Raw genomic sequence first — 19664 nt, 5'->3', positions numbered from 1 at the left:
AAGTCTGTCTTTGTACGGAGCTGCCATGTTCTCTGTCATTTTGTACATAATTGTTTTTGGGGCAAATAAAATGCAAGTAAGGATTAAAACCGCAGAATTAATGATTACTGGTGCTGGAAATGCTAGCGGTTGATGCAGTGTTTTGATTTTGTTGCCACGGGTACCCACAAAGCAATGCGCGAAAGTCACGTGGTCTGTCAATCTCTATACACATGATAAATTAACATTTTATCATAAGACAGGAATAAGACTGTGCAGAGGAGTAATTTCTATGCACGGTTGACGGAGTAAACTGTGGACATTCACATGTGACCTTTGGACAAGTTGGGACATTTGATCAGTTGATCTTTCCCATATGTATAAACACAGCAAGAAACAGTCCCTCATATGTGTTCAGACTACTGGAAATACATCACACAAACACACACACTTGTTCACCACACTGCTATCTGCTAATTCAGTAGCATAGATACTGTACTATGGAGATGGCAGTTAAATGTTGAGTTTAGCTCTGTTGAGAATAATAGATTGCTTGGGATACATTGGAGTTAGACAGACTGTAGAGTTTGTGATTGCTTGCAACATTATGAACAAGAATGATCTTTTCTGTGCCTCTTCAAGTTTGTAACACCAAAATTTATTAAAGGATGATATAAGGTTCACAGGAAGAGTTTAATTAGACACACATTTACTATTTTTCTTTATACTCTTTCTTTCTTGACATGTTTAATATGCTTACTATCAGAGGAGAAAATGACCCTTTGCAGTTTAACAACTTTTTATTTAATCAAACTGTAATGTTGTTGAACTCTGACGGATGTGTCTTTTAATCTTGTCAACAAATCCTTAATCACCTAAATGTGCCATTTATCATCTTGTAAAATGTTCCCTCTGCTTCTGTTGCACATCTCCCCGGACACTCTCCGCTTCACCTGTCCTGTGTAGGTGGTCCAACCCCTGCCTGCCTCCTTAAACTGGGGAGTTTAAATCTCTTTACCTCTGTTGTGAACTTCACACAAAGTTTGTGGTAACAAACTCAAACTGACGAGGATCTCGTTTGAAAAAACACACAGTCACGAGACAAAATAAAAACAGACTGCTCAAAGCAAAAGCAGAGCCCTCAAAGCTGGTAGTACAAAAACACAGTGACAACATGCGTATTAGATACCCTCAGTGCCAAAAGCATAAATATGAAAAAGGTGGGATCACCAAGAATATCTTAAAAATGGCTTTGAGGTGGGTGTTACAGTGAAAAAAACAAAAAGCAGCCAAATTTTCATCTGAAAATGTTGAATTTTAGTAAAAACAATGCTCTGTAGTTTGATACTGTCGTTACAGACAAAGCAGATGTTTAACGCCTTTGGACGCTCATTTGAAATGCACTCATTCTCCTTATCAGCTGGAAACATTAAAGCCGTAAAATGATTTTTACAAACGGATAAAAACTATTGAACAACACCAATGTTGAGCCTGTTCCAAAATTTGAATGTACATGTGTTGAAGGTGCGGGTCTTGATGACAGAGGTCAGTAATCACTGACCTCTGTCATCATTTTAGTAATCACATTACTAACCCTAATTTACGAATAAATTCTTTACAAATCCTACCATGTGGATTCATGGATTTTTTTTTCACATTCTGTCTCTCACAGTTGAAGTGTACCTCTGGTGCAAATTACTGACCTCTGTCATCATTTTAAGTGGGGGAACTTGCACAATCGGTGGCTGACTAAATACTTTTTTGCCCCACTGTACTTGTACTTGTTGACCACCTCCACCTCCTCCCCCTCTACCTGAACCGGCAGTGGACCTTCTCTGGACCTCCCGAAGTCCACAACCAGTTCCTTAGTCTTTGAGGTGTTGAGTTGCAGGTGGTTTGTGTGACTCCATGCGACAAAGTTCCTCACCAGACTTCTGTACTCCTCTTCCTGATCATCCCAGATACACCCCATGATGGCAGTGTCATCTGCAAACTTCTGAATGTGGCATAATTCAGAGTTGTAGCAGAAGTGAGAGGTGTACAGGGTGAAGAGAAGAGGGGACAGCACAGTTCCCTGTGGTGCTCCTGTGCTGCTGACCACAGTGTCAGACGTGATGTCCTCCAGCCTGACGTACTGTGGTCTGTCGGTGAGGTAGTTGGAGATCCAAGCCACCAGGCAGGGGTCCACCTCCATCCTGTTCAGTTTTTCCTGAAGCATACAGGGCCGGATGGTATTAAAGGCACTGGAAAAGTCAAGAAACAGGATCCTGACCGTGCCTTTTCCACCATCCAGGTGTGAGTGGGCTCTATGCAGGAGGTACAGGATGGCATCCTCCACTCCCACACCCGCCTTGTATGCAAACTGTACTGGGTCCTGGGCATGTTGTACCTGTGGTCGGAGGAGGTTGAGGAAGAGCCGCTCTAGAGTCTTCATAAGATGTGACGTCAGTGCCATCGGTCGGAAGTCATTCAGCTCATTGGGCCGGTTCCTTTTGGGGACTGGGACGATGCAGGATGTCTTCCATAGGGCGGGCATTCTCCCCAGTCGCAGACTGAGATTGAAGACTCCTTGTAGCGGCTCCCCAAGTTCAGCAGCACATGCCTTTAGCATCCTAGGACACACCTTGTCTGGGCCTGCTGCCTTTCTGGGGTGAAGCTTCCTCAGTTGTCTCCTGACCTGATCCACTGTGACACTGGGAGATGTTTGGGAAGAGGGGGGGGGGAGATGTCTTGCTGCTGAGAGAGGGATTGGAGGAGGGGGGTGTCATGGTGTCAGGAAGGGGGGGAAGCGAGGGAGGTAGGAGAGTGGGGAGAGGACTCTGTAGTGAAGGTGAGGGTGGGGGGGGGGGGTTGTGGGCTGGTCAAACCTGTTGAAGAAGTTGTTGAGTTCGTTTGCCTTCTCCACAGTCCCCCCCCCCACCCCACCCCACCCCACTGTGCTTTTCTTGGTGTTGTGGCCTGTGATGGTTTTCACACCATTCCAGACCTCTCCATATTGTTCCTCTCCAACTTCTGCTCCACCTTCCTCCTGTAGGTGTCCTTTACTTCCCTCAGGCAGCGTTTCACCTCCTGCTGTGCTGCTTTCATCTCCTCCTTCACTTTGCTCCTGAAAGCCTTCTTCTTCATGTAGCATACATGATAAATAGATACACATAACACGGTCAGTGAGAAGTAAAACTCGTCGTCTTACCACATGTTATATTCTGTAAACTTAAAATAACCACAGAAATTAGAGTTTGGTGTTTTAAAGTCATTATTAAAAACAAGAGTCAACATTACTGAAGTGACACTTTAACGATGCTTCATATCACCGTGTTTATGATGATAAAATGTGTTCTCTCATTAGTAGTTGTCTGCACTGTCACTTGTCATGAAAATGTCCTGAGCCAGGGTTCCTCTTCAATTATCATTGATCATTAATAGGACGCACAAAAGATTTGTTGTATTATCCCCATAAACAACATGCTTTTATAGAAATCATTGTGACACAAATATTTAGATTCTTGCTTCACAATGTGCATGAATTCAAAATCTTTAGAGTTTCATATTTATAAAGTATCGCAAAGAATACATTTATACCATTGTATGAGCTACACTTCTTGTAAAAAAACTGATTGGTAATGCGTTTGAGAAAAGCTCCTGCTGTGACCTTCCTTCTGAGAGGACACACACACACACACACACACACACACACACACACACACACACACACACACACACACACACACACACACAGAGAGAGAGGGGGGGGAGATCATTAATACAAAGGATTGGAGCCGTTTTTGGATTTTCACTTGTTGTTGGCTTTAATATGAACAGTCACATAAAATTCATTCCAGTTTTTTTTTGCCTTTGCTTCAATTAAGATGTTTCTTTAAATCTACAACAGCTTCCTTTTCAAGAAAGTTTACTGACATAGTAAGGAAGTAGCTAGGGACCTCAGTAAGTATGAGCAACAATAGCTTAGGGACAGTTTCTACAATAAAGAGGATTTCATCATCTGCTGTTCGTCAAAAAGTGCCGTATTAAAAACAATTCAGCAGACCCTCAGAGTGCGGATACAAACTGTTTTCAGCTGTAGAGGTAGAGGTACGCTTCATGTACTTATCAACATACAGTTTAGCGGAGTGGATTAGAGTGCATTGGTGGTTGGGCCTCTTTTATTTAGCACGATTATACCATTGTGAATTTAGCTATATAAATATGCTCAAGAGTCTATCATATGTTTGACATGCAACTAAAAATTCGAAAATATATATTTTTTTAAAATCAGTAACTTTGCAAATTTAGAGGAATTGTTTTCGGACAACATATGTGTCACATTTTAAACAGGGTTTGAATAATCAGCACTGACATACAGACATTTATGCCCTGGGTATAACAGACATGCTTACCTTGTGAAAGGCCCTCGGATTTCTTGGAGCAGAGAAACACTCTGTATTGTTGCTTTTCTCTATTGTATAAGCAGCGCCCGACTGCCAGAAACGCTCTGTGCGGGTAGCAAAGTCGGCTCCAACGCACATTCAGGTGAAAAAATAAAAAGTTAAAACGATATACCTTGCGGCAGTTGTGAAGTGCTGAGGAAAATACTGTGTGTCTGATGGGGTGTTTTTATATAGGTGGACTTGGTTTCAGTTGGGCTCTGAGATGCAGATATAAAGAGCAGGTTATAAAGAGAAAGGTGGAGAAACTATGGTGGTTCGGTTAGTCAGTAGGAGGTGTCGTTACCCCCCGGGGTTGGCCACGGTTTCAGTTGACCTCTGACATGATAAGATAAGATAATGGAATTAACTGTTTGTGAAGAAAGGCCTTTGGGCTGGGATGCTCTTGAAAAGGGAGCCTCTTTTGTTGCTTCATGACTTCTTTTGCAGACTTTTGGGAGCCTAACTGCAACCCCCTCTGTCTAACTGTTGCAGACTAGTAGATAATTATAAGACTAGTTGCATTAAAGCCACATTAGGGTTGATACAGCGCTAGTGTGAATTTGTACTTTTAGAAGTATCACAGTTTATTTCTAAAGGGATACATGTTGTTTGTGGTGCTCTATTTAAAAACTATTAGCCTGTGAAACTATTAGAAAAGTGAAATCTTCCTAAACTAGCTAAATGAAATGCTGTGTGGGAATACACGGTTTCTAGAAGTATCACTGTTTATTTCTAATGGGATACCTGTTATTTGCGGCCCTCTGTTTGAAAACTATTTGCTCCTAAATAGCACTGAAGAACATGCAAAAGGCTCCTAACTAGTTAAAATACCCCTAAAGTAGTTAAATTAAATCATCTATGTCTAAATAACAGAACTCTGAGACCTATACAATCCTTTAAAAAGAGTTGAATTAAAACACATAATGGTTTCATTAAATAATACGCTATTAAACACATGTAAACTCATATGACCCCTGGACCCACATGCACGTGCAAAAAGTCCGTTCTCGCGCACGTGTACACGCACATGGACTCGGAGGGGGATAGGGGAGGGGGGAAACAGCCCGTGGGGGAGAGGGGTGGGGGGGGGCAAAAAAAGTAAAGGTATATTACTACTGACGTTCTTTAAGGATGCTTTCCGATGGTGAGTGACTGTAGTTTATATTTAGCCGCAAAATATCATCTAATAGCTGTTTCAAGTGCTCAGTGTCAGCTTTTTTTCTTGCTGCTGAAAATGAGATAATTTGGCCCCGAAGATAGGCTTTCAGTGACTCCCATATGACTGAAAAAGACATCCCAGGGGTCTGGTTTGGTTCAAGAAAGTCTCTAATCTCAGATTTTCTAAAATTCATGAATGCTTCATTAGAGAGTAAAAGAGGATTAAAACTCCAGGGGCAGTATATGCGATTGGCACCAGGGATGTGCATTCTCATCACTAGGGGAGCATGGTCTGAAATAACAATAGATTGATAATTGCAAGTTTCAACCAGTGGAAGAACACCATCCATCCATCCATCCATCCATCTTCATCCGCTTTATCCGAGGCCGGGTCGCGGGGGCAGCAGCCTAAGCAAAGAGGCCCAGACCTCCCTCTCCCCAGCCACGTCCTCCAGCTTATCCGGGGGAACACCAAGGCGTTCCCAGGCCAGCCGAGAGATATAATCTCTCCAGCGTGTCCTGGGTCTGCCCCGGGGCCTCCTCCCGGTGGGACATGCCTGGAACACCTCACCCAGGAGGCGCCCAGGGGGCATCCTTGTCAGATGCCCGAACCACCTCAGCTGGCTCCTTTCGATGTGGAGCAGCAGCTGCTCTACTCTGAGCCCCTCCCGGATGGCCGAACTTCTCACCCTATCTCTAAGGGAGAGGCCAGCCACCCTTCGGAGGAAGCTCATTTCTGCCGCTTGTATCCGCGATCTCGTTCTTTCGGTCACTACCCACAGCTCGTGGCCATAGGTGAGGGTAGGGACGTAGATCGACCGGTAAATTGAGAGCTTCGCTTTTACACTCAGCTCCCTCTTCACCACGACGGACCGGTGCAGCGTCCACATTACTGCAGCTGCAGCCCCAATCCGTCTGTCGATCTCCGGCTCCCTTCTCCCATCACTCGCGAACAAGACCCCGAGATACTTGAACTCCTCCACTTGGGGCAGGAACTCATCCCCGACCCGGAGTGGGCACTCCACCCTTTTCCGGCTGAGAACCATGGCCTCAGATTTGGAGGTGCTGATCCTCATTCCCGCTGCTTCACACTCGGCTGCGAACCGCTCCAGTGCGAGCTGGAGGCCCTCACCCGATGAAGCCAACAGAACCACATCATCCGCAAAAATCAGAGATGAGATTCTGAGACCACCAAAGCGAAAGCCCTCCGCCACTTGGCTGCGCCTAGAAATCCTGTCCATAAAAATTATGAACAGAACCGGAGACAAAGGGCAGCCCTGGCGGAGCACATCACCCACCAGGAACGAGTCCGACTTATTGCCGGCAATGCGAACCAAGCTCTTGCAACGGTTGTATAGGGATCGAATGGCCCGTAGCAATGGGCCAAACACCCCATACTCCCGCAACACCTCCCACAGGACACCCCGAGGGACATGGTCGAATGCCTTCTCCAAGTCCACAAAACACATGTACACTGGTTGGGCAAACTCCCATGCACCCTCAAGTATCCTCGAGAGGATAAAGAGCTGGTCCAGTGTTCTGCGACCCGGACGAAAACCGCATTGTTCCTCCTGTATCCGAGGTTCGACTAGTGGACGAACTCTCCTTTCCAGCACCCTGGCATAGACTTTCCATAGACTATACACAGTGCAGGTAGAGCACCGCTTTCCCCTCCTGAGATGCCTGACAATTTGCCAGAATCTCTTCGAGGCAGTCCGAAAGTCTTTTTCCATGGCCTCTCCGAACTCCTCCCACACCTGAGTGTTTGCTTCAGCCACTGCCCGAGCCGCATTCCGCTTGGCCTGTCGATACCCGTCGGCTGCCTCTGGAGTCCCACAGGCTAACCAAGCCCGATAAGACTCCTTCTTCAGCCTGGTGGCTCCCTTCACCTCTGGTGTCCACCATTTGGTTCGGGGATTACCACCACGGCAGGCACCAACCACCTTGCGGCCGCAGCTCAATGCAGCAGCTTCGGCAATGGAGACGCTGAACATGGTCCATTCGGACTCAATGTCCCCAGTCTCCCTCGGAATGCTGTTGAAGCTCTGCCGGAGGTGTGCGTTGAAGATCTCACGGACTGGGGCCTCTGCTAGACGTTCCCAGCACACCCTCACTACGCGTTTAGGTGCACCAGGTCTGTCCAGCGTCCTCCCCCGCCACTTGATCCAACTCACCACCAGGTGGTGATCAGTTGACAGCTCAGCCCCTCTCTTTACCCGAGTGTCCAGAACATATGGTCGCAGGTCTGGTGATACGATTACAAAATCGATCATCGACCTACGGCCTAGAGCATCCTGGTGCCACGTGCACTTATGGAAGCTCTTATGTTCGAACAGGGTGTTCGTTATGGCCAAACTGTGATTAGCACAGAAGTCCAATAACAAAGCACCGCTCGGGTTCAGATAAGGGAGGCCGTTCCTCCCAATCACGCCCCTCCAGAGTCAGAGTCTCCAGGTGGAGCACCTTCCAGCACCCCACCCAGGGACTCTAAGAAGGCTGGGTACTCTGAACTGCCACTCGGCGCATAAGCGCAGATGACAGTCAGGACCTGTTCCCCGACCCTAAGGCGCAGGGAACAAACCCTCTCGTCCACCGGGAAAAACCCAAACGTACCGGCAGCAAGCCGAGGGGATATTAGAATACCCACCCCAGCCCGCCGCCTCTCACCAGGGGCAACTCCAGACTGAGACAGAGTCCAGCCCCTCTCCAGGAGACTGGTTCCAGAGCCCAAGCCATGCGTAGAGGTGATCCCGACTATATCTAGCCAGTACCTCTCAACCTCACGCACTAACTCAGGCTCCTTCCCCACCAGAGAGGTGACATTCCATGTCCCTATTGCCAGTCTTGGCAGCCGGGGGTCAGTCCGCCAGGGCCTCCGCTCCTGGCCGCCACGCGGCACACAATGCACCCGACCCCTATGGCGCCTCCTGCGGGTGGTGGGCCTGCGGGAGGATGGGCCCATGTCTCCTCTTCGGGCTGTGCCCGGCCAGGCCCCATGGACTAAGGCCCGGCCACCAGACGCTCGCCCTCGGGCACCCTCCCCGGGCCTGGCTCCAGGGGCGTGGCCCCGGTAACCCTATCCCGGGCAGGGTAAACTGTTCCCTCGATATCCTTTTCATAAGGGTCTTCTGAATCACTCTTTGTCTGGTCCCTCACCCAGGACCAATTTGCCATGGGAGACCCTACCAGGGGGCAAAAGCCCCCAGACAACATAGCCCCTGGGATCCCTGGGACACACAAACCCCTCCACCACGATAAGGTAGCGATTCAAGGAGGAGGTGGAAGAACACGTTTATCAATAAAAAAAAAAAAAAATCTATCCAAGAGAATGTTTTGTGGACAGGAGAGTAGTAGGAGTATGCCCTTGATGAAAGGTTATGAAAACGCCAAAAGGCAACAACGCCGTGGGATTGGAGAAAGCATGTAATAATTTCTGCGGGTTTTGATTTAGGAGTATCCTTATTAGATCATCGGTCTAGGCTAGAAAGCACAGCTAAGATGAGATTGTGTGTTATCATATCTGCAGTTTTTGAGAGTAAATTGACAAAGAAGTTTTCATCATCCCAGTTGAGAGCATAAATCCTGGCTAAAATTAGTCTGAGTCCATAAAGTTGGCCAGTAACAATAATATAATGGCCCATGGGATCAGATAAAATGCTCGATACAGTAAAAGGGACGCTTTTACCAATAAGGATATCCAATCCTCTTGTGTGCGAGTTAAAGTTGGAATGGAATGTTTCGCCAACCCAACCATTCTTCAGTCTATGTTGGTCTGCTATATAAAGGTGAGTCTCCTGCAGAAAAGATATGTCAGCCTTGAGATTTTTGAGGTGTGTAAGCACCTTTTTGCGCTTAACAGGGTGATTCATAGACTTAACGTCCCAGCTTACAAAGTTGGCTGAATAACCAGTACGCTTCGCCTGTTTGTTGAAAGCAGCCATAGAGTTATCTAATCAGAGAACAACATTATGCATGAATATGCACCCCCAGACTCCAAAAGGAGAAAAAAAGAAGAAAGAAAGAAAATAGAAAAAATTTTGGCAGTGTCCCAAACCCTGTCACCATGTAGAACCCGGTGACCCTGAATCCCCATCTGAACAAGACCACACATTGGAATGCTGGTATTGGGGAAACACTAGGACCAAGAAAAAAACAAGAAACAAAACTGGCAGCCACCTGGCTATCACTCAGAATGAAATAACATAGCACCTTAATAAACACCTTAAGTAGTGCAAACGCCATTCATCCAGCCTTAACATGATGTGGTATTAACGAAGTAATTACACTGTCCACCAAACCCTGTGTCTTGCGAAGCCTCATCATCGGCGACTGGCTAGAAACAAGTCAGTCAGGAGGGGAACTTCACCCGGCAGTTTCACTTGGTAAGATGACATTTTTCACGTATACCATTGCCTTCTTTGGATCCAGAAACTCCTTACTCTCGCCCCTAAAAGATATACGCAGTCTCTCTGGAAACATTATTCCGTAGCGGACATCTTGACTTCCTCGAAGCAGATTCCTCATGTCGTTAAAAGCGGAGCAAGCTTTGGCAATGCTCCCGGTGTAATCGGGAAGATGGCCACAGGGTTCCCCCTCTGTTGCAACTGACCCCGCTCCCGGGCCTGCCGTAGCACATTGACGCAGTCTTGGTAGTAATGGAGTTTGGCGACGATAACTTGAGGTTTCCCGTTAGATCTTCTGGGAGCAAGGTCTCTATGTGAGCGGTCCACCAGGATTTCTTCATCCAGTTGCAGAACATCTTTCAATAGAGTAGAAACTGAGCTGGTCGAACTGGAACCGGCATCCTCCGCAACACCCACAATACGAATATTGCACCTCCGCATTCTTGACTCCATATCTCCATTCTTTTCTTTTAAGCAAGGCAGCTCAGTCTGTAATCCTGCAGCAGTCTCTTGTCTGACCATGATGATAAACCCTCTTTCAGGTCGCAAATAGCGGACTTGACGTTGTTAATTTCTGAGCGGACTGCTGCTGTGTTGTTAGCAATCTCTGTCTTAACTTCTCTTAGTTTGTACTTGAGGGAGTCGAAATCCTCTCCAAGCACACTTGTCAGTACTCACCTGATAATCGTGGAGATATCATCTTTCAGAGAGGACAGGAGAGGATGTCCGAAGCACACCTCGTGGTTCCTCCCCCCTTTTTTTTGAAAACAAAGGAACGGTGGGACTGAGGCAATTTTACCTCAGGATGGCCAGTCACCGTGTGCCCGTGATTCAGCGAAACTCACTGGAGGAAACCTGCCGACAACGCCAAATTGTTGTGGAAAATTCACCAATAACCTGCAACATACCCAGTGAGCTTGATTGGAAGTGGGTTTAATAAACACATTGCAATTTGGAGAGAGCATCCCAGTGAAACACTAAGATCATTTCTGAATTGTGGCCGCCGCCCTTACATCTTATATACAGAGACACAGAACATTTCACAAATTCTTACATGTTCTGCTTGATCGTCACCTAAGGATTTACATCCCTGATAAGGAGTCCCACTGTGTGTTCAATGTCTCCCATTACAATGGCCTCACTGTGTTAACATTCCACATGAGGTGGCTGTAGCTCAGGGGGCAGAGCAGGTCAGCCACTAATCAGAAGGTCGGTGGTTCGATCCAAGGCTGCATCCTGGCTGCATGCCAAAGATACTAACCCCGTGTTTGCCTACTGGTGGTGGTCAGAGGGCCCGGTGACGCCTGTCTCCGGCAGCCTCCGTGTGTGTGAATGGGTGAATGACTGAATGTAGTGTAAAGCGCTTTGGGGTCCTATGGACTAGAAAAGTGCTATACAAATGCAGGCCATTTACCATTTACATGCATGCAAACTGGTGACAAGAGTGCTCTGACTATAGTAAAGTGAGAAAGTGATATTACTATAACTAATGTGATATGGTAAATGGCCTGTATTTGTATAGCACTTTACTAGTCCCTAAGGACCCCAAAGCGCTTTACACATCCAGTCATCCACCCATTCACGCACACATTCACACACTGGTGATGACAAGCTACATTGTAGCTACAGCCACCCTGGGGCGCACTGACAGAGGCGAGGCTGCCGGACACTGGCACGACTGGGCCCTCTGACCACCACCAGTAGGCAACGGGTGAAGTGTCTTGCCCAAGGACCCAACGACCGAAACTGTCCAAGCCGGGGCTCGAACCGGCAACCTTCCAATTACAAGGCGAACTCCCAACTCTTGAGCCACAATCGCCCCATCATATGATTAAATATGTGATTAATACATGAGAAGAAAAATCTGCCTCCACAACACCTACAGGCCAGTGGACACTCTTTCACTGATGAGGATGTACACATCCTGGACAGGGAGGAACGCCAGTTTGAGCGTGGTGTCAAGGAGGCCATTTACATGAGAAGGGAAAGACCATCTCTGAATCGAGGAGGGGGCCTAAGGGGACATCTTTCGCCATCTTACAATGCTGTGATTGCAGCCATTCCCCAACTCTCTGTGAATGGTACTCATGGCCATTGATCAGTGGTCTTTGATCAGTGGTCATGAGAATTTACATAATTATGATGAAGGAACTGACCTCCCAGCCCATTGTTCCTTCAGTGGTTCTAGTTACTGTTTATAAGATTGGGGAAACCTGCAGTCAGCTGAGACTGAAGAAGTCACTTGGATGAGTGACGAAACGTTTCTCCCACTGAAAATGCTACGTCCAGATGAACAGAATCAACTTTTTGAGATTTACTTACCTGGATGATTGAGCATGCATCAAGAAGAATTTAGAATGGATTACCTTGCTGAATCCTTTTAGACAAGGAACTTAGGACTTACTATCTAATCGTGTCCCACATAGGTGATGTTCTCCAGTGCCCATTGTAATGTGGAGAAGCTCACTTCTCTAGGGTTTTGATCAGTAACAAGACAGAACCAGACGTGGAAGCTGCAGGATGCTGGACGGGCTCAGCTGAACCTCTAGCTGTCGTGGCAGGATGCTGGACGGGCTCAGCTGAACCTCTAGCTGTCATGGCAGGATGCTGGACGGGCTCGGCTGAACATCCAGCTGGCGTGGCAGGGCGAGCAGGTGCGGAGACCTCTCGCTGAGGCATGGCAGGTGACGGCATGGCAACCACAGACGGCAGGGCGGGCTCTTCAGAGCACTCAGCAGGAACTGATGGCGGAGCGGGAGCTGTGGAGTGCTGGGGTGGTTCGCCTGAACCCCCAGCAGACACTAGAAGAGGCTACACAAACTGCCCAGTGACCCCCATGGAAGCAGAAACAGGCTCTTCGGGAGGTCCAGAGCAAAGTTAGTCCTCCAAATCAGCCTCTGGATCCAACCTGGCCTGGGTCTCAGTCCCACAGGGGCTTTGCTGAGCCTCACGGCTAGCCTCTCCAGTGAAAACAGTCTTGAAGCCTGACTTCTTAGAAGCATGGGTCGTGGCATGATCAATACACAGAGATGCTAGATAATTGTGCAAAAGGATAAGATGTTCTGTGGAAGACTTGGGTAGTAACTTGTCGGTCTTAGTCCTTTCATGAACATGAACAGTCTCTTCATAACCGGGCCCATGAACTGGCAAATCTGTGTTGATTTTAGTTTCCTCCTTAGAAAAACCACACGGAATACAGTCACCCACCTCATGCTGCTGTAAGCCGCGGTGATGACATGGACACCGCCTCCTCCTGGAAGCCACGGTTGTGGAAGCTGGCACTGCCATGGCTGAGGTGAATGTGGTGCTAGAAGCAGCCACTGGTTGTGTGAAGGAAAATGCAGCACTTGTCTGCTGCTGCGTCGACATGGACCTGGAGACAGGCGGGAGGCTCAACACGCCAACTTTAATTCCTGTAGCTGGTGTAGGGAGAGCTGCGTCACACAGGGGCTGGAGTGATTCAGTCTGCATGCTGAGGGGCTTGCTGCTTTGGCGGTGAATGGGAAACTCCTCCAGTTGTAGCCAAAAAAGTCTTTGTGATGCTCCGATAAGCGCTCCACAAAAAACAGGTTGGCAGCAATAATCCGACATAGCTGGACCCGAATAGATTTATTCTCCACCTCCTCCCCTTGAGCAGAGAAGATGTAGCGAACCCCCCCGAATGAAGGATGACACTTTACTGATGACATTTTGAAGGTTTAATGGCAGTAAACCATCAATCTCACCGTAAGAGCTGGGGATGTATACATAGAAACAGCGTGTAAGCAAAAATAATCCACACTGTTACAATCGTAAACCTTATAACATGAAGTTCGTTTCAACGTAACATTTAACAAATGTAGCGACTGTCACAAAAACATCTAAACGTGTCCTCATTTATATCTGCGGTCCCCAACCCCGGGCCTCGGACCGGTACCGGTCCCTGAGTCGTTTGGTACCGGGCCGCGAAAGTTGAGGCTCAGGTGTGAAATGTTTGGTTTTCAGGGTTTTTATCGGTTTCCAGTGTTATTTTGTAATCGTTTTTATCGTTAACTCTGTTTTCCTGGGTCTTTTCACATGTGTTATGAATAAATCTTTTTTTCGGTACCGGTGCTAGTTTTATTTTGTTGTATTTATCCACGACACCTTAAAGGCCGGTCCGTGAAAATATTGTTGGGCATAAACCGGTCCGTGGCGCAAAAAAGGTTGGAGACCGCTGGTTTATATCATAACCATACCTTGTGCCTCTATCAAGGCGGCTGCTAATGACAAAAGAAATCTCCATAGGCTCCGTTAAGCCATCACATTTCAAAACTCCCGCGACTGCTGCTGAAAACTGCGCCAAAAACAGTTTTACAGGTAATCGTCCCATCAAAATAAAAGTTTCTACACCCGAACAGGAAGTTGGTAGTAGAAGACAGCAATGAGTGCCAAAATAAGGTGCAAGGAAAGGCATTCAGGGTTATTTACAGAAGATAATCCAAAATCCATGGATCCAGTGTCCACGTCACACACGTGGACACTGTTAAGGGTTCAAATATTGAGGAGGAATACAGGAGGGATTCAAAATCACAACACTTGTCCAGGAGGGTTGGGTCAAACGATGATTTTAATGATCACACGCGTGGGGAGATGAACACTGTCACACACTCAGCATCGATCTCCGCCCAATAATACACAAGCAGTTGTTTTTATAGCATCAGGGTATTATTTATGAAGCCCCCTCATGCGTCAAGCAGATACAACCCATATGGAAAAGAAATAGTAAAAACTTATATGATTTACTCATGAAAGTGGCCACTTTCATGACTAAATCAAAATAATAATTTTGATGAATTTTGATAAATAAATAAATTCTCCATTTGTAAAATAATTTTAGAATTCCACATTAACAAAGTGAGTTTCGAAATGTTTTTTAAAAACCTCATTACATTTCAACCATTACCATCCCCTAGGATGGTAATGAGGTGCTTGAAATCCATCTTTGTGGATCTATGGAAGTCCATATATACAGGGTGTAGCATCCCTGGGTAAAGGTAGTGATCTGCAGGGGGGTCAGGGGGTTTTCCCTTTCACGTTCTTGTAGGCAACTGATGACTTTCTTTTTGTAGTTGCTTCTGGGGTTTCACCTTGAAGCTTCATAGGTATTGTTGTCACTGAGGAGTTTAGTCATGTTTATTTGCTCTGCTTCTTTTTGTCAGGGATAAAATACAAATATATACTTTTTGTGTCCCAGCTGAGTAACAGGAGGAGAAGGGTCTGGTGGTGCAGCAGAGGAATAATTTCAGCCATTTGGACTCAGATCAGCCACTACAGAGGAAAGAATGTCGTCAACACAAAAGGTGAGAAAAACATCACAGTTACACTGTTATTGAAACTGTGTGTACAGCTGGTCGGTTTTTAAAAACCTGTTAACAGCAGCTTTATCTTTTCCATCCTGGGCTCCTCCATATATACAGAATCTACAATCACAACCAAAAACCACAGAAGTTACAAGAAAATACAAAGATCATATTTTCTCTAAACACATTGAATCAACAATATCATCAGTTGAACTCAAATTATTTTCTGAAGTAAAAGAGTGTCTTTGATGATCAATATTTCTTCAATAATGTCATTTTGTACAACTCTCATTGTAGCACATCATTGTAATTTGATACTGTCACCAGAAGGTGGTGGTAACACACCAACAATGTGTTTTTTTGACATGTCTGATTCCACCAATGGAGGGAGTTTCAGTTTGTTCCACAACTGCATTTCACTCACTGCCTGAGTTTGTATCTCTGTCACTGCAGGACCAACATGGAGCAAGAAGTCAGCGCTCTCAGGAGGCCGACAAACCTCACAGAAAGAAAGGGAGAGAAAAACCTACAGCTGTGATGAGTGTGGGAAGGATTTTAACCAGGCTGTAAGCTTAAAAACTCACCAACTCATCCACAGTGGAGTTAAACCTTACAGCTGTGAGTTTTGTGGAAAGGGTTTTACCCAGGCTGGAAACTTAAAAACTCACCAACTCATCCACAGTGGAGTTAAACCTTACAGCTGTGAGTTGTGTGAAAGTCTTTTACCCTGGCTGGACACTTAAAAAGTCACCAACTCATCCACAGTGGAGTTAAACCTTACAGTTGTGAGTTGTGTGGAAAGTCTTTTACCCAGGCTGGAGACTTAAAAAGACACCAAATCATCCACAGTGGAGTTAAACCTTACAGCTGTGACTTGTGTGGAAAGTCTTTTACCATGGCTGGACACTTAAAAACTCACCAACTCATCCACAGTGGATTTAAACCTTACAGCTGTGACTTGTGTGGAAAGTCTTTTACCCAGGCTGGAGACTTAAAAAGACACCAAATCATTCACAGTGGAGTTAAACCTTACAGCTGTGAGTTGTGTGGAAAAAGTTTCAGCAACAAACGGTACCGAAATATTCACCTTCGGATTCACACTGGAAATGATGTTTCCTGCTGTGATCAGTGTGGGAAACTGTTTGCAACAGATGCACAGTTACGACGACACATGTTTAGCCACACTGAGGAGAGACCTTATAAATGTGACCTGTGTGAGAAGACTTTTAAAGCTCCACATCAGCTGAAGAAACACCAACAGATCCACACCAGAAAGTAACCCTACAAGTGCAGTTACTGTGAGGATGTATTTAGTTTTATCTTGTAATTGTAACCTGATTGTTTGGAACAAGTCTGATCAGTAAACTTATGGAGTTATACTGAATGAACTGTTTGGAAAAATGAAGACTCATTTTCACTCAGTAAGCTGAGTGTTGTAATGTAAACAGTAAAATATATTTGGACATTGGCAGCGATGCTCTTTGTTTCAGGCGACGTTCAGGATAAAAACGTTGAAGGAATTCCCTGACATACAATGTCTTTGTTTAGAAGTGGAGAAAAGCACATGGATCCATTTCTCAACCCTGTCGTCACTGTGGTGGTGGGAAAGAGTTTCTCTGTGATCTTTGTGGAAAAACCTCCAATCATCAACGGGACCTAAAACCACATCAGCGTAGCCACACTGGAGACAAAATGAACTACTGCAAAGAATGTGGGAGAGGCTTCCACACACCGAGTACATTAAAAATACAAGACCTCTTCCACAGTGGGGTCAAAAAGCACATCTGTGACCACTGTGGGTCATCCTTCACCACTGGACGTGAGCTCAATGAGAAAGAATAAGGGAATCCACACAGGAGAGACACCATACAAGTGCAGACACTGTGACAAAAGCTTCTCACAATCAGGTCATCGTAACAAACATGACGTACACACATGGAAGTGAACTTCAGCTGTGACCAGTGTGACAAGAGCTTCAGGAATCTCAGTTCATACTCCGAACACAAACGATCCCACACTGTAAATAAACTGTTTCACTGTTACCAATGTGCAAAAACATTCACTTCATTATCTGCTCTGTGCAAACATCAGCCTGATCATGCAGGACTGAAATCACTGGATCACAATGAATCTGAAGAGAGAGAAAGATCCTCTTCTGGTTTCAGGCTCAGACTTAGAAACCTTGAGATCAGGCTCCACGAGTTCAGATGGAATCTCCTGTAAAGAGTGTCAGCTGATGCCACACTTGGATCTGAGGTAGCTCTGATTTCTGGACCTGCAGTGAATAATTCTGAATGTTACATTTAGGAAGCTGCATGTATAGATATGCATATCAAGTTTATTATTTTTCCTTTTAGGGATTTTAATTCTCTAAAATGTTATCCCTGTTGCATTTTATTCTTTGTTCCCTTAGGACACAGTAGTGTTTAGTAGTTGTATTCATTTTATGTGTTACCTCGGTTAAATTCAATCCTTCATTCATATTTAATCTTTTGCTGAGGTAAAATCTTCTCTTAAATCGTTTACTCCCAAAACTACAAATATTTTCACAGAAGTTGCTCTTAAATCCTCCAAAATGAACTAAATCTGTCCACCAGCTTTGAAACAACACCTGCTGTGACTTTATGTCCAGAAAAAAGAAACTCAAGCTAACCTGGTTTTGGGCTGTACTTCCATGTAATACCAGTTTGTACCAGAAGATGAAGCAGTGAGTCAGTGTAACCTTTATTTAATTAGGCAAAGACCACATTCGTATTCACAGTGGCAGCAAAGAAATGTTGAAAGTTAAAAACAGCAGCACACATCAGGACCAATTCAAAGATCACAGGGTGACTACTTTTACTTAATTCAAATTCCTTCAATTTTGGCTCCTCCTTTCACTTTAGTGTATTTACTGTATCCTTAAAGTCCACATGTTGTTTTTTAAGGAATTCATGTTGATCCACATGTTCTGCAGCTGTTTCCCTGTTGATTTGAAGTTTGTATGATGAAATCCTGATAATATTAAAGTGTTAGTTATATTTGATGAACTCTGTGTAAAGTTTGTCTTATTAAACAGTTTGGTGTGAAAAATGAAGAAAATGGACAAAAATATTAGATTTTTCTCAAAAACGTGCTGTGGGCATGACGCTTAGGTGTGTTTAAGATGGCATTGTGATTAACATCTCACACATTCCAATAAAGCAGATGTTCCTGCATTGCAACAGCGCTTTGCAGATGTGTTCTCCCCCCTGCCCGTGTGCATGACTCTCATGGAGCACCACTTTGAAACGCAGCTGATTGGCAGATTCCCTTGTCTGCAGAGTCCAAAGACAAAAACGGCCTCCTCCACTCTGTATGGTTCGTACCAATTCGTCACACCTTCCGTTTGGCTTGTTTGAAGCCCCGGCCATTTTTCAGCACCCTCCTGTAGCGATAGCTGCGTCCTCACACTGCATATGCTGTTTCCTACCTGGATGATGTTGTCATTCATAGTGCTACCTCGGTGGAGCATGTGCAGTGGTTGGTCACAGTTCCGGATTCCCTGGGGCAGGCAGGGCTGATGGCAAACCCGAAGAAGTGTGTGGTTGGATGGAGGGAGGGTACAGAGTTTTTTGGTACAATTTTGAGACCCCACTTGAAGGCTGATTACACCACAGCGACGTGATGAAGGCTTGTCCCAATTCCAAATGTGGCCGGAAATGCGCACATTCGCGGCAGAATTCAGAACAAAATTCCTAGCGCAGCTTGACTGTGGCTAAGTTTTTTTCAAAAAATTAATAAACGGCAGATGGTAGAAGCGTGGTGGCTGAAGAGTGAGGAGAAGGATGAGTAGGTGTATCATTCGTGGCACAAATATCCCCGAATCATAGCGCAGGACTTTACTGTGCCTAATTTAAAATATGGCAGATGGCAGAAGCGTGGTGGCCAAAGAGTAAACTTTTAAATTTAAGTATTGAATTTTCAACCTCGTCAGTTAACGCTGTCCATGCAGATATTATAGATTTGTAAATGATTACCTAACAATCTTGTCAACACACACTTAACTTTACAAGGACAAGCTCATGAAGATTAATGCAGGGAATCAGCCCCGGCAGGGAGTGTGGTGAGAGGTGGGCCTCCATATCTCGGAGGGATATAGCCATCATTTACGAATAAATTCTTTACAAATCCTACCATGTGAATTCATGGATTTTTTTTTCACAATCTGTCTCTCACAGTTGACGTGTACCTCTGGTGCAAATAACTGACCTCTGTCATCATTTTAAGTTGGGGAACTTGCACAATCGGTGGCTGTTAGGGGTGAACAGTTATCAAACACTCAGGTGAAGAAATGACACTCAGACAGTTCAGCTGGTAACGTGCACGGGTGAGCTCAGAAAGAGTCACACACCTACACT

At 45.6% G+C, this 19664-nt stretch overlaps 1 long non-coding RNA gene across 1 annotated transcript in view; it reads left to right on the top strand.

Annotated features, from left to right (window-relative positions):
* LOC120720115 overlaps positions 1-15789 on the top strand; it is a 16146-nt gene extending 357 nt beyond the window's left edge. The window contains exons 2-3 of the long non-coding RNA XR_005692795.1: positions 15180-15285; positions 15739-15789. This is a non-coding gene — a long non-coding RNA (uncharacterized LOC120720115). The remainder of the gene's footprint in view (positions 1-15179; positions 15286-15738) is intronic.
* The last annotated feature ends 3875 nt before the right edge of the window (positions 15790-19664 follow it).

The sequence above is a fragment of the Simochromis diagramma genome, unplaced genomic scaffold, assembly GCF_900408965.1.
Source record: "Simochromis diagramma unplaced genomic scaffold, fSimDia1.1 OVJJ01000549.1, whole genome shotgun sequence".
NCBI classification, from domain to species: domain Eukaryota; kingdom Metazoa; phylum Chordata; class Actinopteri; order Cichliformes; family Cichlidae; genus Simochromis; species Simochromis diagramma.
This window is presented reverse-complemented; position numbering and strand designations above follow the sequence as displayed.